Raw genomic sequence first — 25,470 nt, 5'->3', positions numbered from 1 at the left:
TTTGCCAGACAAAGTACCCTGAGCATGGGTGAGAGAGGATGAGGAGGATGAGGACGGCTTGGTCATCCACTCGACCAAGTCTTCCGCATGTTGCGGCTCAACATGGCCAGCTGCCGAAAAAAAGGCCAAGGGTGTCCCACGGCCACATGCTTATGAGGATGCACCGTTTCCACGACCAGCACTGTTGCCTCTAGACACAGAGCCTGCTTGCCCTCTTTTATTGGCTTGTGACTGTCTGCCTCTCCTTGTTGGCCTTCCAGACATACTAATGGCCTGTAGCTGCACTAAGCTGGGATATATATATATATTTATATGCACTGATACTGCAGCTAGCAAAATCAACTGCCTGCCTGTAGTATGAGAACACCACCAACCTTCTACAGGTAGCTTTAGGTGAACACTGTGCAGAGCTCGCAAAAAAATAACTTGTAGCTTATTTAACTGCCTGCGGTAGTGATAGGATCAGGAAAACACCACTAAACTTCTACAGGTAGCTTTAGGTGAACATTGTGCAGAGCTCGCAAAAAACTAACTTGTAGCTTATTTAGCTGCCTGCGGTAGTGATAGGATCAGGAAAACACCACCAACCTTCTACAGGTAGCTTCAGGTGAACACTGTACAGAGCTCGCAAAAAACTAACTTGTAGCTTATTTAGCTGCCTGCGGTAGTGATAGGATCAGGAAAACACCACCAACCTTCTACAGGTAGCTTTAGGTGAACACTGTGCAGAGCTCGCAAAAAACTAACTTGTAGTTTATTTAGCTGCCTGCGGTAGTGATAGGATCAGAAAAGCACCACCAACCTTCTACAGGTAGCTTTAGGTGAACACTGTGCAGAGCTCGCAAAAAACTAACTTGCAGCTTATTTAGCTGCCTGCGGTAGTGATAGGATCAGGAAAACACCACCAACCTTCTAGAGGTAACTTTAGGTGAACGCTATGCAGAGCTCGCAAAAAAATAACTGGTAGCTTATTTAGCTGCCTGCGGTAGTGATAGGATCAGGAAAACACCACCAACCTTCTACGGGTAGCTTTAGGTGAACACTGTGCAGAGCTCGCACTACACTAACTTGTAGTTTTAGCTGAACACTGTGAGGAGGACGCACTACACTAACTTGTAGCTTTAGCTGAACACTGTTCAGAGGACGCACTACACTAACTTGTAGCTTTTAGCTGAACACTGTGCAGAGGTCGCACTACACTAACTTGTAGTTTTAGCTGAACACTGTGAGGAGGACGCACTACACTAACTTGTAGCTTATTTAGATGCCTGTGGTAGTGATAGGATCAGGAAAACACCACCAACCTTCTACAGGTAGCTTTAGCTGAACACTGTGCAGAGCTCGCAAAAAACTAACTTGTAGCTTATTTAGCTGCCTGCGGTAGTGATAGGATCAGGAAAACACCACCAACCTTCTACAGGTAGCTTTAGGTGAACACTGTGCAGTGCTCGCAAAAAACTAACTTGTAGCTTATTTAGCTGCCTGCGGTAGTGATAGGATCAGGAAAACACCACCAACCTTCTACGGGTAGCTTTAGGTAACAACTGCAGAGCTCGCACTACACTAACTTGTAGTTTTAGCTGAACACTGTGAGGAGGACGCACTACACTAACTTGTAGCTTTAGCTGAACACTGTGAGGAGGACGCACTACACTAACTTGTAGCTTATTTAGCTGCCTGCGGTAGTGATAGGATCAGGAAAACACCACCAACCTTCTACAGGTAGCTTTAGCTGAACACTGTGCAGAGCTCGCAAAACAATAACTTGTAGCTTATTTAGCTGCCTGCGGAAGTGATAGGATCAGGAAAACACCACAAACCTTCTACAGGTAGCTTTAGGTGAACACTGTGCAGAGGTCGCACTACACTAACTTGTAGTTTTAGCTGAACACTGTGAGGAGGACGCACTACACTAACTTGTAGCTTATTTAGCTGTCTGCGGAAGTGATAGGATCAGGAAAACACCACCAACCTTCGACAGGTAGCTTTAGGTGAACACTGTGCAGAGCTCGCACTACAATAACTTGTAGTTTTAGCTTAACACTGTGAGGAGGACATACTACATTAACTTGTAGCTTTAGCTGAACACTGTGCAGAGGTCGCACCACACTAACTTGTAGTTTTAGCTGAACACTGTGAGGAGGACGCACTACACTAACTTGTAGCTTATTTAGCTGCCTGCGGTAGTGATAGGATCAGGAAAACACCACCAACCTTCTATAGGTAGCTTTAGCTGAACACTGTGCAGAGCTCGCAAAAAAATAACTTGTAGCTTATTTAGCTGCCTGCAGTAGTGATAGGATCAGGAAAACACCACCAACCTTCTACAGGTAGCTTTAGGTGAACACTGTGCAGAGCTCGCAAAACAATAACTTGTAGCTTATTTAGCTGCCTGTGGTAGTGATAGGATCAGGAAAACACCACCAACCTTCTACAGCTAGCTTTAGCTGAACACTGTGCAGAGCTCGCAGTACACTAACTTGTAGTTTTAGCTGAACACTGTGCAGAGCTCGCAAAAAACTAACTTGTAGCTTATTTAGCTGCCTGCGGTAGTGATAGGATCAGGAAAACACCACCAACCTTCTACAGGTAGCTTTAGGTGAACACTGTGCAGAGCTCGCAAAAAACTAACTTGTAGCTTATTTAGCTGCCTGCGGTAGTGATAGGATCAGGAAAACACCACCAACCTTCTATAGGTAGCTTTAGGTGAACACTGTGCGGAGCTCGCAAAAAAATAACTTGTAGCTTATTTAGCTGCCTGCTGTAGTGATAGGATCAGGAAAACACCACCAACCTTCTACAGGTAGCTTTAGGTGAACACTGTGCAGAGCTCGCAAAACAATAACTTGTAGCCTATTTAGCTGCCTGCGGTAGTGATAGGATCAGGAAAACACCACCAACCTTCTACAGGTAGCTTTAGGTGAACACTGTGCAGAGCTCGCAAAAAACTAACTTGTAGTTTATTTAGCTGCCTGCGGTAGTGATAGGATCAGGAAAACACCACCAACCTTCTATAGGTAGCTTTAGGTGAACACTGTGCAGAGCTCGCAAAAAATAACTTGTAGCTTATTTAGCTGCCTGCTGTAGTGATAGGATCAGGAAAACACCACCAACCTTCTACAGGTAGCTTTAGGTGAACACTGTGCAGAGCTCGCACTACACTAACTTGTAGTTTTAGCTGAACACTGTGAGGAGGACGCACTACACTAACTTGTAGCTTTAGCTGAACACTGTTCAGAGGACGCACTACACTAACTTGTAGCTTTAGCTGAACACTGTGCAGAGGTCGCACTACACTAACTTGTAGTTTTAGCTGAACACTGTGAGGAGGACGCACTACACTAACTTGTAGCTTATTTAGCTGCCTGCGGTAGTGATAGGATCAGGAAAACACCACCAACCTGCTACAGGTAGCTTTAGGTGAACACTGTGCAGAGCTTGCAAAAAACTAACTTGTAGCTTATTTAGCTGCCTGCGGTAGTGATAGGATCAGGAAAACACCACCAACCTTCTACAGGTAGCTTTAGCTGAACACTGTGCAGAGCTCGCAAAAAACTAACTTGTAGCTTATTTAGCTGCCTGCGGTAGTGATAGGATCAGGAAAACACCACCAACCTTCTACAGGTAACTTTAGGTAAACACTGTGCAGAGCTCGCAAAACAATAACTTGTAGCTTATTTAGCTTCCTGCGGTAGTGATAGGATCAGGAAAACACCACCAACCTTCTACAGGTAGCTTTAGGTGAACACTGTGCAGAGCTCACAAAAAACTAACTTGTAGCTTATTTAGCTGCCTGCGGTAGTGATAGGATCAGGAAAACACCACCAACCTTCTACAGGTAGCTTTAGCTGAACACTGTGCAGAGCTCGCACTACACTAACTTGTAGTTTTAGCTGAACACTGTGAGGAGGACGCACTACACTAACTTGTAGCTTTAGCTGAACACTGTGAGGAGGACGCACTACACTAACTTGTAGCTTATTTAGCTGCCTGCGGTAGTGATAGGATCAGGAAAACACCACCAACCTTCTACAGGTAGCTTTAGCTGAACACTGTGCAGAGCTCGCAAAACAATAACTTGTAGCTTATTTAGCTGCCTGCGGAAGTGATAGGATCAGGAAAACACCACAAACCTTCTACAGGTAGCTTTAGGTGAACACTGTGCAGAGGTCGCACTACACTAACTTGTAGTTTTAGCTGAACACTGTGAGGAGGACGCACTACACTAACTTGTAGCTTATTTAGCTGTCTGCGGAAGTGATAGGATCAGGAAAACACCACCAACCTTCGACAGGTAGCTTTAGGTGAACACTGTGCAGAGCTCGCACTACAATAACTTGTAGTTTTAGCTTAACACTGTGAGGAGGACATACTACATTAACTTGTAGCTTTAGCTGAACACTGTGCAGAGGTCGCACCACACTAACTTGTAGTTTTAGCTGAACACTGTGAGGAGGACGCACTACACTAACTTGTAGCTTATTTAGCTGCCTGCGGTAGTGATAGGATCAGGAAAACACCACCAACCTTCTACAGGTAGCTTTAGGTGAACACTGTGCAGAGCTCGCAAAACAATAACTTGTAGCTTATTTAGCTGCCTGTGGTAGTGATAGGATCAGGAAAACACCACCAACCTTCTACAGCTAGCTTTAGCTGAACACTGTGCAGAGCTCGCAGTACACTAACTTGTAGTTTTAGCTGAACACTGTGCAGAGCTCGCAAAAAACTAACTTGTAGCTTATTTAGCTGCCTGCGGTAGTGATAGGATCAGGAAAACACCACCAACCTTCTACAGGTAGCTTTAGGTGAACACTGTGCAGAGCTCGCAAAAAACTAACTTGTAGCTTATTTAGCTGCCTGCGGTAGTGATAGGATCAGGAAAACACCACCAACCTTCTATAGGTAGCTTTAGGTGAACACTGTGCAGAGCTCGCAAAAAAATAACTTGTAGCTTATTTAGCTGCCTGCTGTAGTGATAGGATCAGGAAAACACCACCAACCTTCTACAGGTAGCTTTAGGTGAACACTGTGCAGAGCTCGCAAAACAATAACTTGTAGCCTATTTAGCTGCCTGCGGTAGTGATAGGATCAGGAAAACACCACCAACCTTCTACAGGTAGCTTTAGGTGAACACTGTGCAGAGCTCGCAAAAAACTAACTTGTAGTTTATTTAGCTGCCTGCGGTAGTGATAGGATCAGAAAAGCACCACCAACCTTCTACAGGTAGCTTTAAGTGAACATTGTGCAGAGCTCGCAAAAAACTAACTTGTAGCTTATTTAGCTGCCTGCGGTAGTGATAGGATCAGGAAAACACCACCAACCTTCTATAGGTAGCTTTAGGTGAACACTGTGCAGAGCTCGCAAAAAATAATTTGTAGCTTATTTAGCTGCCTGCTGTAGTGATAGGATCAGGAAAACACCACCAACCTTCTACGGGTAGCTTTAGGTGAACACTGTGCAGAGCTCGCACTACACTAACTTGTAGTTTTAGCTGAACACTGTGAGGAGGACGCACTACACTAACTTGTAGCTTTAGCTGAACACTGTTCAGAGGACGCACTACACTAACTTGTAGCTTTAGCTGAACACTGTGCAGAGGTCGCACTACACTAACTTGTAGTTTTAGCTGAACACTGTGAGGAGGACGCACTACACTAACTTGTAGCTTATTTAGCTGCCTGCGGTAGTGATAGGATCAGGAAAACACCACCAACCTGCTACAGGTAGCTTTAGGTGAACACTGTGCAGAGCTTGCAAAAAACTAACTTGTAGCTTATTTAGCTGCCTGCGGTAGTGATAGGATCAGGAAAACACCACCAACCTTCTACAGGTAGCTTTAGCTGAACACTGTGCAGAGCTCGCAAAAAACAAACTTGTAGCTTATTTAGCTGCCTGCGGTAGTGATAGGATCAGGAAAACACCACCAACCTTCTACAGGTAACTTTAGGTAAACACTGTGCAGAGCTCGCAAAACAATAACTTGTAGCTTATTTAGCTTCCTGCGGTAGTGATAGGATCAGGAAAACACCACCAACCTTCTACAGGTAGCTTTAGGTGAACACTGTGCAGAGCTCACAAAAAACTAACTTGTAGCTTATTTAGCTGCCTGCGGTAGTGATAGGATCAGGAAAACACCACCAACCTTCTACAGGTAGCTTTAGCTGAACACTGTGCAGAGCTCGCACTACACTAACTTGTAGTTTTAGTTGAACACTGTGAGGAGGACGCACTACACTAACTTGTAGCTTTAGCTGAACACTGTGCAGAGGTTGCACTACACTAACATGTAAATAATTTAGGTGCCTGCGGTAGTGATAGGATCAGGAAAACACCACCAACCTTCTACAGGTAGCTTTAGGTGAATACTGTGCAGAGCTCGAAAAAACTAACTTATAGCTTATTTAGCTGCCTTCGATAGTGATAGGATCAGGAAAACACCACCAACCTTCTACAGGTAGCTTTAGGTGAACACTGTGCAGAGCTCGCAAAAAACTAACTTGTAGCTTATTTAGCTGCCTGCAGTAGTGATAGGATCAGGAAAACACCACCAACCTTCTACAGGTAGCTTTAGCTGAACACTGTGCAGAGCTCGCACTACACTAACTTGTAGTTTTAGCTGAACACTGTGCAGAGCTCGCAAAAAACTAACTTGTAGCTTATTTAGCTGCCTGCGGTAGTGATAGGATCAGGAAAACACCACCAACCTTCTACATGTAGCTTTAGGTGAACACTGTGCAGAGCTCGCAAAAAACTAACTTGTAGCTTATTTAGCTGCCTGCGGTAGTGATAGGATCAGGAAAACACCACCAACTTTCTACAGGTAGCTTTAGCTGAACACTGTGCAGAGCTTGCACTACACTAACTTGTAGTTTTAGTTGAACACTGTGAGGAGGACGCACTACACTAACTTGTAGCTTTAGCTGAACACTGTGCAGAGGTTGCACTACACTAACATGTAAATAATTTGGCTGCCTGTGGTAGTGATAGGATCAGGAAAACACCACCAACCTTCTACAGGTAGCTTTAGGTGAACACTGTGCAGAGCTCGAAAAAAACTAACTTATAGCTTATTTAGCTGCCTGCGGTAGTGATAGGATCAGGAAAACACCACCAACCTTCTACAGGTAGCTTTAGCTGAACACTGTGCAGAGCTCGCAAAAAAATAACTTGTAGCTTATTTAGCTGCCTGTGGAAGTGATAGGATCAGTAAAACACCACCAACCTTCTACAGCTAGCTTTAGCTGAACACTGTGCAGAGCTCGCACTACACTAACTTGTAGTTTTAGCTGAACACTGTGCAGAGCTCGCAAAACAATAACTTGTAGCCTATTTAGCTGCCTGCGGTAGTGATAGGATCAGGAAAACACCACCAACCTTCTACAGGTAGCTTTAGGTGAACACTGTGCAGAGCTCGCAAAAAACTAACTTGTAGTTTATTTAGCTGCCTGCGGTAGTGATAGGATCAGAAAAGCACCACCAACCTTCTACAGGTAGCTTTAAGTGAACATTGTGCAGAGCTCGCAAAAAACTAACTTGTAGCTTATTTAGCTGCCTGCGGTAGTGATAGGATCAGGAAAACACCACCAACCTTCTATAGGTAGCTTTAGGTGAACACTGTGCAGAGCTCGCAAAAAATAATTTGTAGCTTATTTAGCTGCCTGCTGTAGTGATAGGATCAGGAAAACACCACCAACCTTCTACGGGTAGCTTTAGGTGAACACTGTGCAGAGCTCGCACTACACTAACTTGTAGTTTTAGCTGAACACTGTGAGGAGGACGCACTACACTAACTTGTAGCTTTAGCTGAACACTGTTCAGAGGACGCACTACACTAACTTGTAGCTTTAGCTGAACACTGTGCAGAGGTCGCACTACACTAACTTGTAGTTTTAGCTGAACACTGTGAGGAGGACGCACTACACTAACTTGTAGCTTATTTAGCTGCCTGCGGTAGTGATAGGATCAGGAAAACACCACCAACCTGCTACAGGTAGCTTTAGGTGAACACTGTGCAGAGCTTGCAAAAAACTAACTTGTAGCTTATTTAGCTGCCTGCGGTAGTGATAGGATCAGGAAAACACCACCAACCTTCTACAGGTAGCTTTAGCTGAACACTGTGCAGAGCTCGCAAAAAACAAACTTGTAGCTTATTTAGCTGCCTGCGGTAGTGATAGGATCAGGAAAACACCACCAACCTTCTACAGGTAACTTTAGGTAAACACTGTGCAGAGCTCGCAAAACAATAACTTGTAGCTTATTTAGCTTCCTGCGGTAGTGATAGGATCAGGAAAACACCACCAACCTTCTACAGGTAGCTTTAGGTGAACACTGTGCAGAGCTCACAAAAAACTAACTTGTAGCTTATTTAGCTGCCTGCGGTAGTGATAGGATCAGGAAAACACCACCAACCTTCTACAGGTAGCTTTAGCTGAACACTGTGCAGAGCTCGCACTACACTAACTTGTAGTTTTAGTTGAACACTGTGAGGAGGACGCACTACACTAACTTGTAGCTTTAGCTGAACACTGTGCAGAGGTTGCACTACACTAACATGTAAATAATTTAGGTGCCTGCGGTAGTGATAGGATCAGGAAAACACCACCAACCTTCTACAGGTAGCTTTAGGTGAATACTGTGCAGAGCTCGAAAAAACTAACTTATAGCTTATTTAGCTGCCTTCGATAGTGATAGGATCAGGAAAACACCACCAACCTTCTACAGGTAGCTTTAGGTGAACACTGTGCAGAGCTCGCAAAAAACTAACTTGTAGCTTATTTAGCTGCCTGCAGTAGTGATAGGATCAGGAAAACACCACCAACCTTCTACAGGTAGCTTTAGCTGAACACTGTGCAGAGCTCGCACTACACTAACTTGTAGTTTTAGCTGAACACTGTGCAGAGCTCGCAAAAAACTAACTTGTAGCTTATTTAGCTGCCTGCGGTAGTGATAGGATCAGGAAAACACCACCAACCTTCTACATGTAGCTTTAGGTGAACACTGTGCAGAGCTCGCAAAAAACTAACTTGTAGCTTATTTAGCTGCCTGCGGTAGTGATAGGATCAGGAAAACACCACCAACTTTCTACAGGTAGCTTTAGCTGAACACTGTGCAGAGCTTGCACTACACTAACTTGTAGTTTTAGTTGAACACTGTGAGGAGGACGCACTACACTAACTTGTAGCTTTAGCTGAACACTGTGCAGAGGTTGCACTACACTAACATGTAAATAATTTAGCTGCCTGTGGTAGTGATAGGATCAGGAAAACACCACCAACCTTCTACAGGTAGCTTTAGGTGAACACTGTGCAGAGCTCGAAAAAAACTAACTTATAGCTTATTTAGCTGCCTGCGGTAGTGATAGGATCAGGAAAACACCACCAACCTTCTACAGGTAGCTTTAGCTGAACACTGTGCAGAGCTCGCAAAAAAATAACTTGTAGCTTATTTAGCTGCCTGTGGAAGTGATAGGATCAGTAAAACACCACCAACCTTCTACAGCTAGCTTTAGCTGAACACTGTGCAGAGCTCGCACTACACTAACTTGTAGTTTTAGCTGAACACTGTGCAGAGCTCGCAAAAAATTAACTTGTAGCTTATTTAGCTGCCTGTGGTAGTGATAGGATCAGGAAAACACCACCAATCTTTTACAGGTAGCTTTAGCTGAACACTGTGCAGAGCTCGCACTACACTAACTTGTAGTTTTAGCTGAACACTGTGCAGAGCTCGCAAAAAATTAACTTGTAGCTTATTACCTGCCTGCGGAAGTGATAGGATCAGGAAAACACCACCAACCTTCTACAGCTAGCTTTAGCTGAACACTGTGCAGAGCTCGCACTACACTAACTTGTAGTTTTAGCTGAACACTGTGCAGAGCTCGCAAAAAATTAACTTGTAGCTTATTTAGCTGCCTGCGGTAGTGATAGGATCAGGAAAACACCACCAATCTTCTACAGGTAGCTTTAGCTGAACACTGTGCAGAGGGTGCACTACACTAACATGTATATAATTTAGCTGCCTGCGGTAGTGATAGGATCAGGAAAACACCACCAACCTTCTACAGGTAGCTTTAGGTGAACACTGTGCAGAGCTCGCAAAAAACTAACTTGTAGCTTATTTAGCTGCCTGCGGTAGTGATAGGATCAGGAAAACACCACCAACCTTCTATAGGTAGCTTTAGGTGAACACTGTGCAGAGCTCGCAAAAAAATAACTTGAAGCTTATTTAGCTGCCTGCGGTAGTGATAGGATCAGGAAAACACCACCAACCTTCTACAGGTAGCTTTAGCTGAACACTGTGAGGAGGACGCACTACACTAACTTGTAGCTTTAGCTGAACACTGTTCAGAGGACGCACTACACTAACTTGTAGCTTTAGCTGAACACTGTGCAGAGCTCGCAAAACAATAACTTGTAGCTTATTTAGCTGCCTGTGGAAGTGATAGGATCAGGAAAGCACCACCAACCTTCTACAGGTAGCTTTAGGTGAACACTGTGCAGAGCTCGCAAAAAACTAACTTGTAGCTTATTTAGCTGCCTGCGGTAGTGATAGGATCAGGAAAACACCACCAACCTTCTACAGGTAGCTTTAGCTGAACACTGTGCAGAGCTCGCAAAAAACTAACTTGTAGCTTATTTAGCTGCCTGCGGTAGTGATAGGATCAGGAAAACACCACCAACATTCTACAGGTAGCTTTAGCTGAACACTGTGCAGAGCTCGCACTACACTAACTTGTAGTTTTAGTTGAACACTGTGAGGAGGACGTACTACACTAACTTGTAGCTTTAGCTGAACACTGTGCAGAGGTTGCACTACACTAACATGTAAATAATTTAGCTGCCTGCGGTAGTGATAGGATCAGGAAAACACCACCAACCTTCTACAGGTAGGTTTAGGTGAATACTGTGCAGAGCTCGAAAAAAACTAACTTATAGCTTATTTAGCTGCCTTCGGTAGTGATAAGATCAGGAAAACACCACCAACCTTCTACAGGTAGCTTTAGGTGAACACTGTGCAGAGCTCGCAAAAAACTAACTTGTAGCTCTTTTAGCTGCCTGCAGTAGTGATAGGATCAGGAAAACACCACCAACCTTCTACAGGTAGCTTTAGCTGAACACTGTGCAGAGCTCGCACTACACTAACTTGTAGTTTTAGCTGAACACTGTGCAGAGCTCGCAAAAAACTAACTTGTAGCTTATTTAGCTGCCTGCGGTAGTGATAGGATCAGGAAAACACCACCAACCTTCTATAGGTAGCTTTAGGTGAACACTGTGCAGAGCTCGCAAAAAAAACTTGTAGCTTATTTAGCTGCCTGCGGTAGTGATAGGATCAGGAAAACACCACCAACCTTCTACAGGTAGCTTTAGGTGAACACTGTGCAGAGCTCACAAAAAACTAACTTGTAGTTTATTTAGCTGCCTGCGGTAGTGATAGGATCAGAAAAGCACCACCAACCTTCTACAGGTAGCTTTAGGTGAACATTGTGCAGAGCTCGCACTACACTAACTTGTAGTTTTAGCTGAACACTGTCAGTAGGACGCACTACACTAACTTGTAGCTTTAGCTGAACACTGTTCAGAGGACGCACTACACTAACTTGTAGCTTTAGCTGAACACTGTGCAGAGTTCGCACTACACTAACTTGTAGTTTTAGCTGAACACTGTGAGGAGGACGCACTACACTAACTTGTAGCTTTAGCTGAACACTGTTCAGAGGACGCACTACACTAACTTGTAGCTTTATTTGAACAATGTGTAGAGGTCGCACTACACTAACTTGTAGTTTTAGCTGAACACTGTGAGGAGGACGCACTACACCAACTTGTAGCTTTAGCTGAACACTGTGCAGAGGTCGCACTACACTAACTTGTAGTTTTAGCTGAACACTGTGCAAAGGTTGCACTACACTAACTTGTAGTTTTAGCTGAACACTGTGAGGAGGACGCACTACACTAACTTGTAGCTTTAGCTGAACACTGTGAGGAGGACGCACTACACTAACTTGTAGCTTTAGCTGAATACTGTGCAGAGGTCACACTAAACTAACTTGTAGCTTTAGCCGAACACTGTGAGGAGGACGCACTACACTAACTTGTAGCTTTAGCTGAACACTGTTCAGAGAACGCACTACACTAACTTGTAGCTTTAGCTGAACACTGTGTAGAGGTCGCACTACACTAACTTGTAGTTTTAGCTGAACACTGTGAGGAGGACGCACTACACTAACTTGTAGCTTTAGCTGAACACTGTGCTGAGGTCGCACTACACTAACTTATAGTTTTAGCTGAACACTGTGCAGAGGTCGCACTACACTAACTTGTAGTTTTAGCTGAACACTGTGAAGAGGACGCACTACACTAACTTGTAGCTTTATCTGAACACTGTGAGGAGGACGCACTACCCTAACTTGTAGCTTTAGCTGAACACTGTGCAGAGGTCACACTAAACTAACTTGTAGCTTTAACTGAACACTGTGAGGATGACGCACTACACTAACTGTAAATAGTATAACAGCCTGACTGTGGTACTAATAGGATCAAAAGAACACTAGCAATTTTCTTCAGGTAGCTGTAAATACTGTAACAAGACAAGCCTGCCTGTCAGTAGGAAGATAACAGGAACGGATCTAGCTAAACTGAATACAGTGTATATATATATATACACAATACACTGTAAGTGCAGCTAACTGACTGACTGTCCTGCCTAATCTATCTAAATTAAATCAAATGACACTGTCTATCTCTCTCTCTATATATCTATGAATGCCGGAACACACACTACACAGTACAGGCGGCCTTATATAGTGTGGGGCGTGTACTAAATCCCCTGAGCCATAATTTGGCCAAAGCCTCCTTGGCTTTGGCCAATTACGGCTCTCTGTTCAGACGGCGCTGTGATTGGCCAAGCATGCAGGTCATGTGCATGCTTGGCCAATCATCAGCCAGCAATGCACTGCGATGCTGTAGTGAATTATGGGCCGTGACGCGCCACACGAATTTGACACGAACGGCCCATATCGTTCGCAATTCTGCGAACGGGCGAACAGGCGATGTTCAAGTCGAACATGGGTTTGACTCGAACACAAAGCTCATTCCTATTGAGGATGCAACTAAAGATAATGAGCCTTTAAATGCTGTTCCATTAGTTATGGATTACTATATGCAGCATAAACAAATAGAAAAAAATTTTAATAAATATTGGAATATTGTGAAAGCAGACCGACATTTGGAAACGATACTACCAGAAAAGCCAAAATTCACATATCGAAGAGCACCAACGCTGAGGGACCTTGTTGCAAAGAATGTGCTGGATCCCCCCACCCAAAAAAAGTTTTCCTTCTTTGATGGGAAAGGATTCTATCCTTGTAAGACATGTTACACATGAAGACACACAGATGAAACAAAGAAGAAAAAATATAGTTTTAAATCCACCGTTACTAATAGAGAGTATCAGATAAAAGAATTAATATCCCGCCGAACAGAAGGGGTAGTGTACCTTCTGGAATGTCCATGTCAGATCCAGTACATTGGACGAACTAAAAGGGAACTGTGGAAGAAACTTAGGGAACACACCCAAAATATAAAGAATGGTTGCCCAAAACACAGTTTGTCGAGACATTATGATCAATTTCACAATAGAGATCCCTCCTCGTTGAAAGTATGAGGAATAGATCGATATAAACCCCATTGGAGGGGTGACAACAACATGATAAAACGTAGCCAGTCAGAATCTCGCTGGATTCATGAGCTTCGTACATTGACGCCACTAGGACACAACGTGGAATTTGATCTCAATTGCTTAATTTCAGATTATTGAATCCCCCATTTCTTTTCTTTAGCTCCACTTTTAGATTTTTTTAGTTTTATTTTTTAATATATTTTAAATCCTCTACCTTCTCCCACGTAATTAAGGAAATGATTTTTATTAGTATCGTTCCTGTTAAATGTATCACTTAATTACCAGCTATTTATTGAATATTTTATAGTAGGAACTGGTGATGTTTGTCCTTGTGCTATTATTGATTGATCCTAGCCTTAACTAACTTGGCCTCTTGGAGTTTTTATGAGATACTCCTATACATTTTATCTCTAATGAATCTTATTGGTTATTTTAAGAATATTGAAAAAAAATTTTTTTACTGCGGCGTGGTATTTGTTGCAATATTACCAACCGTTCTATTGCTGCATTCTTTCTTTTGATATGCTCTGGAGTATTTAATCTGTCCACTAGATGGCAGTTCTATTTTAAAAGTAGCTATGAGATTGCTTGTAGTATATTACTGCCCACTAGATGATGTTTATTTCTGTGAATATATTATCTGCTTTATAATTTAATATAAATTTAATTATATTTTTAATACTGTCTATTAGAGGATGGCATATTACTTTGTTGATTCTTTATTTTATTTTGCAATCTATTATTTAGTTTATTATTATTGTATGTAAATGCTTTTTATGAAGCGAAAAGCCAGTAATTGGAGGCCATGCTCTGAAGTTTGTTGAGCAGGGGTTACCATAGTTACCTCCCCGCTATATGAGTCATCATCTTATGCCCCTCTCCATACCCTTTGAGAAACTGACGTGACAGTCACGCAACGCGTCAGGGAGGAGAGGCGGGCTTCATTCGGCTGCATTCGGCTTCCCGATCACGGCCCGGGATCTGTGGGCAGCACTAGTGTTCGCACCTGTGACATATTTTCTTATGTAAGTGGATATCTTTTAATAAATGTATTATTTTTATACTACGCTATGGAGTGCTTCCCCCTTTGTTTTATATTGAGCTGATTAACTGGAGCAACCTGGGAGCAGAGTACGGTTCAAGTTTAGAGATCCCTAGGGGAGCTGCCATCAAGGAGATCTTGAAGCTGATTATACCATCTGTATTAGCTTACAGGGCTGTTATCGCTCAGCCGTGAGGTGAGAGGCTGGGGGGACCACATCTTTATACACACCTTTGATTGATCACTGGTTACTCCTGAAGGAACTTTCCTTTCACATTTTTCCAATTGAAATTGTCACCATTTGGATTTGATTGTCTATGGGACTTTTGTATTGGGGACACTTTGTTTGTTTTTATATTCACTTTTTTTTGGAATTTAATTTATGTATTCAAGTTATTAATTTTAAAATACACCTTTGTGGAGTGTTGCATGTCATAAAATGCTCTATACCTAATAATGTTAAATTGATGCTGCACTGATTGCTTATTTGCACTTGTTATACACAATTATCTTTTAGTGTGTTAATTATTTTCATTGTCATTTTGTACACTTTCATGCTGCACCTATTTAGTCGCATATTGGTTTTAGTCATTTGTGCACTTTATTATTGTGCTCTGTTTGAGCCGATTGATTTTTAGAAATTAATACTTAATTTCACTTATTATTGGAAGAATTTCTATCCTCCCCTTGGATATGTGTTGTAATATGTTGGCCAATTTATGTATAATATTGTATTGGAGTGCTGACCAGAAATTCAGTTGCATTGTCCAACTGAATTTTAACATAGCAAGGGAAAAGCTGAAGACTCTTTGATGTGTTAATCATATGCAAGTCTATTTGAACATTTCAAAGGGTATTCAGGTGGTATGTTAATCTAATCTAATTACATATATCTAAAGAGGACTTGTTGATGTTGATATGCGGGAGTGCAAATTGGGACGGTTTATAACTGCAACTGTTCACGGCTGGGGGTTGTTGTCTGTTTGAAAGACTAAAGCTAAATTGAAAGGCCAATCAAATTGCTGAGCCATTCAATATTTAGTGAATATAACACGGCATTCAGTCTATAAGTTTTAAGAGTGGGGCTAGTCTGTGTGTAGGGGAGGCTTGTCTGTGCATGGCTGGGAAGACTGAATAATATGGGTCTCTGAATTATATTTCCTCTGTCGGATTTCTTTGTCATCTGTGGACTTTGGACTTTGTGCTGTGTTGGAAGTCAATAAAGTGCATCTCTCTGGAAGAATTGGGTTACTGCGGAAGAGTACTTACATCATCATCATTATAATAACCACTAATTAATTATCTATACACCCAATATAATATTAATATACCCGATCACTACACTGGTGCCGTGAAGTGACCAGAAGAGCATTTTCGGACTTAGTAACGGAAGTCGGTGGTGACAACAATCCTGTGAGGTGGACAGAAGTCTGATGAAGAACCAAGAGCTGTGCTGTGACTCTAATGTCTGGAATGTCTGGTTGTGACATAAGAGAGTCTGATCTACAAATTTAAACAAGTTGGGAACCCCAGAATTATTCTCTGGAGACCGGAAACAACAAAAAAAAAAAAAGGACTGTGTCGTGTACCAGAAGACCTGAACTGGAATCTGAAGGAGTAACTAATGCGGTGAGTAAAATATTTCCTTTTTTTTAATTATTAGTAATATAGTCAAAATGCTTACTCAGTGTGAAGCTAGTGTCAGTTCTGATAAAGTTAACAGATGGGTATTAAAATGTATTAAGCGCCATGGCGGTCCTTATGAAATTCCAGAAAATTGTAAGCAGACGTGGACGATGATGAAGGATTTTTTAGAGAAAAATGTTTTTGATAGCAAAATTTCAGAAAGTAAAAGAAAAGGTTGTATTATACAGGGCTTGTTATCTTGCTGTTTAACAATGGAAAGTTCTTTGAATAATAAGGTTGAGGAAATTTCCCAGTTACAGAAGGCAGTTGATAATAGCAACAATGTTTGTGAGAGGTTACAAAACCAATCAGACACTGAGACAGTAAATTTAAAATTGCATGCGGTTACGATTGGAGAAGCTTTACTTGAGAAATCTAAACGTTGTGATGAATTATCAGAGGAAAATGAGAGATTAAAATTAAGAATTATGGAATTAGAGAAGAGATCTCAGGAATGCAGATATGCATCAAATCTTGGATTCAGCAATCTGCAGCAAACAGAACCTCATATTAAATCTGATAATTCATTACCAGCTGCCCCTACTGTGACTACCACAGTTTATAACAATAATAATAATACAGGTGAAGTTCAGCTTGTAATGAAGCCATTCAAACCAAAATTATTAGACGCAATTCTTAAAGAAATAGGAATGGTTCCATACCATGATTTAAACAGATTTTTAAAATGGTTTTGTGACGTGCAGCAAGTCAGAGATATGTACAATCTCAACCCATCTGACTTAGAAAGAGTTTTGCAACATTCTGTAGGAAGTGGTCTTTGGATGAGAATTAAACAAATCTGTATTCAGCCTCTGAGGACAAGGGACATATTACTGGAATTATTATGTGTTTTGTATGGTGTACGTTCTGATGTTACTATTCATGGGAAGATCCAACAAATGCAAAATGAATCTCCCTATGAATTGTCACACAGGATAGCAACTATTATGGAATTATTGGTCGGTAATAATCTTGCATTTGAGCGTGGTGGCTTGATACATATGAGTATGTTTCTAGATGCGTTGCATGAAGATATCAAACAAAATATTTTATTAGTTACCCCAAATCCTCATGATTTAAAAGACATATTGTTGAGAGCAGACCATTTATGGAGAAAGTCAAATGAGCAGGCTGTCAAAATTGATTTAGCCACATTGTTTAGGACAAATACTGAACATAAAGATCAGAAGATAATATCCTATGATAACACCCAGAGAGGACACTCCGGGTCATACATAGGTGATATTAATATGAAAAACAGAGCTGACCAAAATAATAATAAGAAAAGGTCAAAGACTTGGATACCGTTCTCTCAGTTAAAACATAAATATGACCAGCTGAAAATTGAGTATGACAAGATGAGAGGGGAACGTGATACATTATTACAGCAGTTGAAGGGGGTACAGGGTGTCATGAATGTACAAGATGTACATTCTCCAGATCTGTTTTTGAATGCAGATGACACTTCTCTAGCAGTGGGGGTGAATTAGCTCCAAACTGTAAACGTGTAAATAGTGTTTTGTTTTAACTTCAAACAATGTTTAAAGACCTTGCTAATTAGTTTTGTTGGAGAGTTTTGTTTTTCAGGGATGTCTGAAGATGCTTGCATGTGAATAGCAGAAGTCTGAAATTGAATAGTGGTGGAGAATTATGGGAGAAATGCTGAATAGACAATATATCACTATACATGGAATTATAAAGCATTCATGGACTCTCTCGAAATTCATCAAGCAATGGACCTTTTTTTCTTTTTTCTTCAACGCCCTAATTTTTTTAATTTTTCTCCCTTTTCCTGATATATTTTGCTTTTCATTTTTTATTTTTGTTTGTTTTATTTCTTGAACTTTATCTTAAAACCAAAGAGAGGCATTTTAACCTAAAATAATTTTCATAACATCTGTACATATTACATAATGCGTATGGATCAATATATTTGACATCTAAGGTGAGATGCTGCACAATGGCTTGGCATAGCATAAATTATAGTATGTTGGGTGGTTTTCATAAATTTATAAGAGGGGTGAGTGAAATTCATCACTCTAGTCATGATTTGAAACTTTGTTGATTCAGTTGTTTATAATATGCTAAAGGCTATGACATATATGGATGGAAAAGACCTTTCTACCTTTCATGGTGAAGATACTGGCAAGAATTTCCACTGCCGCTTTGTCTGGATAGAAGATCTGATAAACACTGATGTCAAGCTGATTCTATCTGAACCATCGTGTGGGGGTATATCTATATGTATATGTTGGTATACCGTTCAAGTGTAATTGTGGACTGAATGATCCAAGTAACTGCTTTATTGAAGACAATGAGGGGTCGGCCTACAGCAAATTACAAAAGCAAATTGTGACTGGCAATCAACAAAAATGGACACATGAATGTCAAGTGCAAGAAAATAGTTTGAAGCACAGTTTTTACTGCCATATCCAAACCTTTTGACCTTGAAAGTGAGTGCTGGTACATTGATAGTTCTTCTTACTATAAAGATGAAAGTAGAGTGTTTGCGTAAAAGCATCTTTAAAAATGAAAAGCTTGAGCCTGGAGATGAGAGAATCCTGGACTTGTGGATTGGAGTTCCCAGAGCATACCAAGTTTTCTTTCAGTGAGATGGTGAGAGATGTGATGAAGTCAGACCGAAGAATGGACTGTGACATCAGCTCGTCTTTGCGCAATATTCAAGATCTTGATGTGATATAATAAGGCCTAACAGCTATATGGGCCACTGATGTTTACCAAATCCTTTTCCAGTCATGGTCTAAAAGTTATATTATCTAATAACTGTTTCATGGGGATATTTTAGAGGCTGGCGAAGAGAGATGTAACCAGTTTCAACTTCATATTTTATATGAGCCATTGTAAAGCATCCAGTACCTTAAATCGTAATGATATTTTTTGTTGTTTGATTTATGGGTCAGTTCTAGTTGTTAGAACCGACCCAAGTGGGGGTATATGTTGTAATATGTTGGCCAATTTATGTATAATATTGTATTGGAGTGCTGACCAGAAATTCAGTTGCATTGTCCAACTGAATTTTAACATAGCAAGGGAAAAGCTGAAGACTCTTTGATGTGTTAATCATATGCAAGTCTATTTGAACATTTCAAAGGGTATTCAGGTGGTATGTTAATCTAATCTAATTACATATATCTAAAGAGGACTTGTTGATGTTGATATGCGGGAGTGCAAATTGGGACGGTTTATAACTGCAACTGTTCACGGCTGGGGGTTGTTGTCTGTTTGAAAGACTAAAGCTAAATTGAAAGGCCAATCAAATTGCTGAGCCATTCAATATTTAGTGAATATAACACGGCATTCAGTCTATAAGTTTTAAGAGTGGGGCTAGTCTGTGTGTAGGGGAGGCTTGTCTGTGCATGGCTGGGAAGACTGAATAATATGGGTCTCTGAATTATATTTCCTCTGTCGGATTTCTTTGTCATCTGTGGACTTTGGACTTTGTGCTGTGTTGGAAGTCAATAAAGTGCATCTCTCTGGAAGAATTGGGTTGCTGCGGAAGAGTACTTACATCATCATCATTATAATAACCACTAATTAATTATCTATACACCCAATATAATATTAATATACCCGATCACTACAATATGTACTTCAGTTTATTCTTTGTTAGGCTCTATTATTAGCCAGTCTGGAAGTGGGTTTATTTGTGATCCATTTTTTGATGTAACAATGGTTTATTATAACCTTTGGTTACACAATGTAATGGAAGATTAATTTTAAGATACAATTATTACTTGGATTTTCCGTTATGAATCTCCTGTTATAGTTGGTTGTTTTACATATTTTAGTATATTTTATTCTTTACTACATTTTTAGTAAGCTCCGCATTTATTATTATATTTCAATTTTCTCTGATTGGTGTGTGAACACCTTTATGCTGGCAGCTACACCCATTAGCCTTTTAATTTTTTGTTTATTTTGTGCCGTGGTTTTGGTTTGCGCACTAGTACTTGTTATTATTTTATATTTGTGCTCCAAAAGTCAACCCACCCGTCAAAGACTGCTCCAGCAGGTTCATCACCACGTTTCATTCCAAATACAAAAAGATGGAAAAAATATTGTCTGGTCACTGGAAAATTCTACAACAAGACCCTCACCTGAAAACCATTCTTCCATCACATCCGAAAGTCACCTGCAGAAGAGCCCCCAATTTCAAGAATAAAATTGCCCCCAGCAGAATGAAACCTACTACTGCCCCACCTTCAGTACCCATCCTGATACCGATAACAGGGATGTATCAGTGCCAGAAAGCACTTTGTAAGACTTGCCAATTTGTAGAACACGGCCAAAAAACCTTCTGCACCAAAGGAAACACTTACACACTAAAAGAGTTCTACAACTGTTCCTCAGACTACGTAGTGTATGGCCTTACTTGCCCATTTGGCCTCATCTACGTGGGTCGAACAATCAGACCACTAAGACAACGGTTTGGAGAACACATAAGGCTCATCGAAGGTGGTACTGACCCACACAGTGTCCCCCGGCATTTCGCCTCGACCCACCATGGATCCACTGTGGGTCTTAAAGTCTGTGTAATAGAGCAGATTCCTAGATCTCTCCCGACAGCCGAACGTTTAAAAAACCTGTGCGCCAGAGAAACTTACTGGATCTACAGCCTCAACGTTCTCTCACCTGGAGGAATCAACAAATGCATAGAAATAGCCACCATACTTTGACCACACACAGTCATCCCTCTGCCTTTCCCCATACGTGTGTATGTATGTATGTATACATATGCATATACATGTGTATATATATTGATACATATCACATCATACTCTCCCATTTAGCATATATGCTCACATTATCACTCACATTATCTTCACCTTCCCACGCCTTACAGTACCCTTTTTAGGTTGGCCTTCTCATCCACATCCCACCATACTACCATGGGGGTGTTGGGTACTTCCCATTCCCCTCCCCCACCCCATCTCCTCTATACACGTATTTCCAAATACATGCATATTGAACACATATACCAACATTACATCCATGCCCTGGTTACATTCCCTATTTTCTCATCCATTTTTACTAACATTATGGCCACTACACATACCAGTATATTCCCTTATATTCATAACTGCGATAATTGCAGTTCCACCGGTCCCCACCCTGCAGATTGATACGTGCATTCACGCACCGTTTTCACACCTTGCTTTTAACCCCATTCTCATATTTATATTTAGTTTCTTACTCATTCACATTTATCATTATCATTTTTTACTTTTATTTTCATTTTACTCTTATATTTATTTTATTTTTATTTATTTTTTCTATTCTTATTTTTACTTTTATTTTTATTTTCATATTTATATTTATTTTTATTCTCATTTTCTCTATCATTATTATTTTTCTATCATTAATATTTTTCCCATTTTTATTTTTAAATCCATTTCCATTACCATTCACTATTTATCATTTATTACATTCATTTATCATCATTTTCCATTTTTTACTTTTGCTGTTTTTTTCATTTATTTTTATTGATTTTACTGTACACATGCACTGCATACAGTCTTTTTGTGCCATTTCTTTTCATTCACTTCTTGTCGTCTCCCCCCCTCCCCCTTCATTTCAGTGTGCCCATCCCCACTTACCTATTTTATGAACTCCTATACTACGCCCCCCCCCCCACCGCCCCCCCCCCCCCCACTTTTATTTTAATTTTAAATTTTATCATTTATTTTTATTTTTATTCTTACTTTATTTTCATCAACTTTCATTGGCTCCGCCTGTGCTATTCTGCCCCATAGCACCACCCAGGCATGATGTTTCTTACGATAGCCACTCCCCGTCCCCTATATTAGTATCCAACTAGTCCCTGTCTAAACAGCTTGAAGAAGGAGTGCGGCTGTTCATGCCATCCACAGCTCACGCGCTCGTGAAACACATCGCATTCCGGTGACGTCATCACCCTCTGCCTGGACTCCTGCGCGCCTCAAGCCTCGTGTTGAAGATGAACCCCACCGCAGCCAGCCGAACACCATCTAGCAGAGGACGAGGATACATCTCAGGACGCACACAGACAGGAGCTAAGAAGGGTCTGACTAGACCGAGGACTACCCCTATTGGGATACATTACATTTCTTCTCTTCACTCAAAAAATGTGAGCGCATTGTGGAATTTTTACTGTTCAATAAAATTGTTTTAAATCTGCACCCAGAGGCGCCTCTTCTCCCCCTTCTTGTCTTTCAGCTTTTGGGGACATGTTCACTGTCCCTCTGTGATGGCAGCCCTGACAGCAGATTACCCTGATCCACTCCCCCCTCCCTTTTTCATATACCCACCTTCATCATCTATTCTTTTTGTGACTTCCTCTACAAAACATCAGCAGAGTCTGTAAATTCACTATTTATTATTTATCCTTTTTCTGATGTATACAATACCATGCGCATCCAGCACATGTACCTAATGCATATAGGATATATACTGCCTTAGTTGTTGCGCCTTTTACTTGTATAATCTACCTTTCTTTAGCTTTCTCTTTTCTCCCCTATTTGTCTTCCTTCTCTGTTCATATAAAAATGTTGGCAGTCTTCTTATGTGCAGTGGATACGCTCCTGGTATGTTCTCCTGTAAACAGCCCTGTGCTGAGACTGCTAGCCAGGGCATCTTTATGGTCCATTGGGTTAATGTTTGACTATTTATGTTTCCCCTTTCCCTCTTTGGGATGGAATGGAATCAACATTGGCTATTTGCATATTTGTGTTCCTTGTCTACATTCCTCTGTCTTATAGCTATGGATATCAGACATTGTTGGAAACTTTTTGTACCTATGGCTAAGTTCTTTTTTTTTCTTTTGTGTGTATCTTGTCACCTGAATAATCTGGAAACTGCCTTCTTTTCCTTAATAAAAATTAGAAAAAAAAAAAAGAAATAGCAATGTTGAGGACCGTAGACACAGCGGTCAGCAAAGGAAACTTAATGCAGCAGATGAAAGATATATCATGCTTACTTCCCTTCTACATCGGAAGATGTCCAGCATTGCCATCAGCACAGAACTGGTGGAAACCCAGGTAAACCCATCTACTGTCCGGAGAAGTCTGGCCAGAAGTGGTCTTAATGGAATAATTACAGCCAAAAAGCCATACCTCCAACGGAAACAAGCTTAAGGGACTCAACTATGCATGAAAACATAGGAACCGGGGTGGAGAAAAATGGGAGCAGGTGCTCTGGGCTGATGAGTCAAAATGTGAAATATTTGGCTGTAGCAAGAGGCAATTTGCTGAAGGGCTGGAGAGCGGTACAATAATGAGTGTCTGCAGTCAACTGTAAAGCATGGTGGAGGCTCCTTGCACATTTAGGGCTGCATTTCTGCAAATGGAGTTGGAGATTTGGATATTTGGTCAGGATCAATGATGTCCTCAATGCTGAGAAATACAGGCAGATATTTATCCATCACGCCATGCCATCAGGGAGGCGTGTAATTGCCCCCAAACTTATTCTGCAGCAGGACAATGACCAGGAACATGCAGCCAATGTCATTAAAAACTATATTCAGTGTAAAGAAAAACAAGGACTGGAAGTGATGGTTTGGCCCCCACAGAATCCTGATCTCAACATCATGGACTCTTTCTGGGATTACATGAGGAGACAGAAGGATTTGAGGCAGCCAACATCCACAGAAGATCTTTGGTTAGTTTTCCAAGATGATTGGAACAACCTACCTGCCAAGTTCCTTCAAAAACAGTGTGCAAGTCTACCTAGAAGAATTGATGCTGGTTTAAAAGCAAAGGGAGGTTACACCAAATATTGATTTGATTTGAATTTCTCTTCTGTTGAACTACTATATATTTGTTAATTGATAAAAATAAACTATTAACCCTTCTATTTCTAAAAGCATTCTTCATTTAAAGCATTTTTTCACACCCGTCTAAGACTTTTACACAGTACTGTATGCCCAAATGGCAGTGAAAGGGTTAAAGGCATCTTTGGCACTACCAAAAGGAAAAAAAAAACACTACTGTCAGTCAGCAAACTTGAACCTCAACCCTAGTCATCATTATGATAATAAGGGGTCAGAAGAAGCCATACTGTGCCTGTACAATCAAATTATCATCTGCAGTGTTGGAATCAGTCACAATGATAGCAAGTAGTGAGGACACTTTCATCAACATGCTTTTTACTGGCAATATTTTTTGCCTCACAGCAGCCAATCAAATTCAGACCTGCACTGGAAAATGACAGATAATGAGCGAATGCTTGAATCAGAATGGTCGTTTGTTGTCCTGAAGCAAATAGCTTACATAATAGAGTTTAAAATGAGTGTAGTCAGCTGTATCATCCTGGGTTATTTCAGTTATCGGAGCCTCCAACAGTGACATCTCCCTAGTAGAGTTTTTGGCTCAGTTTCCACTTTGACGTCTCACTCTTCATGCATAGAAGTGAGAGAGTGGCCCCAAAATAAAGGCCGCAGAAGGTGGGCAGATCTGGAAACTTAAGGTTTTCATGTTGCCGACAAACTGACAACGACCTCCACTTCAAGCAAAGCTTTCTACTTTTTTGAAGCAGTGTTAAAAAAAGTTACTAGATACTACTTTATTGAATAAGAATCTAGAATAAGCAAAGGCATTGAACATGTGAAAATAGATAGGGAAACAGGTAAATAATTAAATACTGACAGTAATCAAAGTAAATACTTACAGATGAAGACTATCAGAGCTGTGGACTGCACCATCACTGCAATTTTGTGGTTCAGAATTAATAGTGTATAAAGAACAAAGACTTTATGAAGTTTTTTTGGTTTTCCGGGACGCCTGTAGGGCTCATATTATTATCAACCACAAAAAAAGATCAAATAAACTAACAACATAACTAAAAACAAAAAAAAAAAGGAAAGCAAGTTGCATGTTGTAGTGATGTTTTCTCTTTAAAGTAATTTTTTTTTTAAAAAGTTGACACTTGCAGTGGGTTTCCCCCGAATTACAAGAGTTAAACACTCCATTGTTGTGTAGGATGAGAATAAGCAGCTATACTTACATTATTCCTCGATCCTGCAGGCTTACTCCCAACTGCAAAACAGAGCCCCCAAAGCAGCTTCTCTCCAC

The 25,470-nt window shown here is 41.0% G+C and overlaps 1 protein-coding gene across 1 annotated transcript in view; it reads right to left on the bottom strand.

The window, feature by feature from the left end:
- The window catches only part of LOC141117256 (Fc receptor-like protein 2), a 177,277-nt gene extending 152,158 nt beyond the window's left edge, over positions 1–25,119 (bottom strand). The window contains exon 1 of the mRNA XM_073610017.1: positions 25,067–25,119. The gene's annotated coding sequence lies outside the window, so the exon portion shown is untranslated. The remainder of the gene's footprint in view (positions 1–25,066) is intronic.
- Between the last annotated feature and the right edge of the window lie 351 nt (positions 25,120–25,470).

Source organism: Aquarana catesbeiana, linkage group LG13 (assembly GCF_042186555.1).
Source record: "Aquarana catesbeiana isolate 2022-GZ linkage group LG13, ASM4218655v1, whole genome shotgun sequence".
NCBI classification, from domain to species: domain Eukaryota; kingdom Metazoa; phylum Chordata; class Amphibia; order Anura; family Ranidae; genus Aquarana; species Aquarana catesbeiana.
Note: the sequence above shows the minus strand (reverse complement) of the source record. Positions and strands in the feature narration are given on the sequence as shown.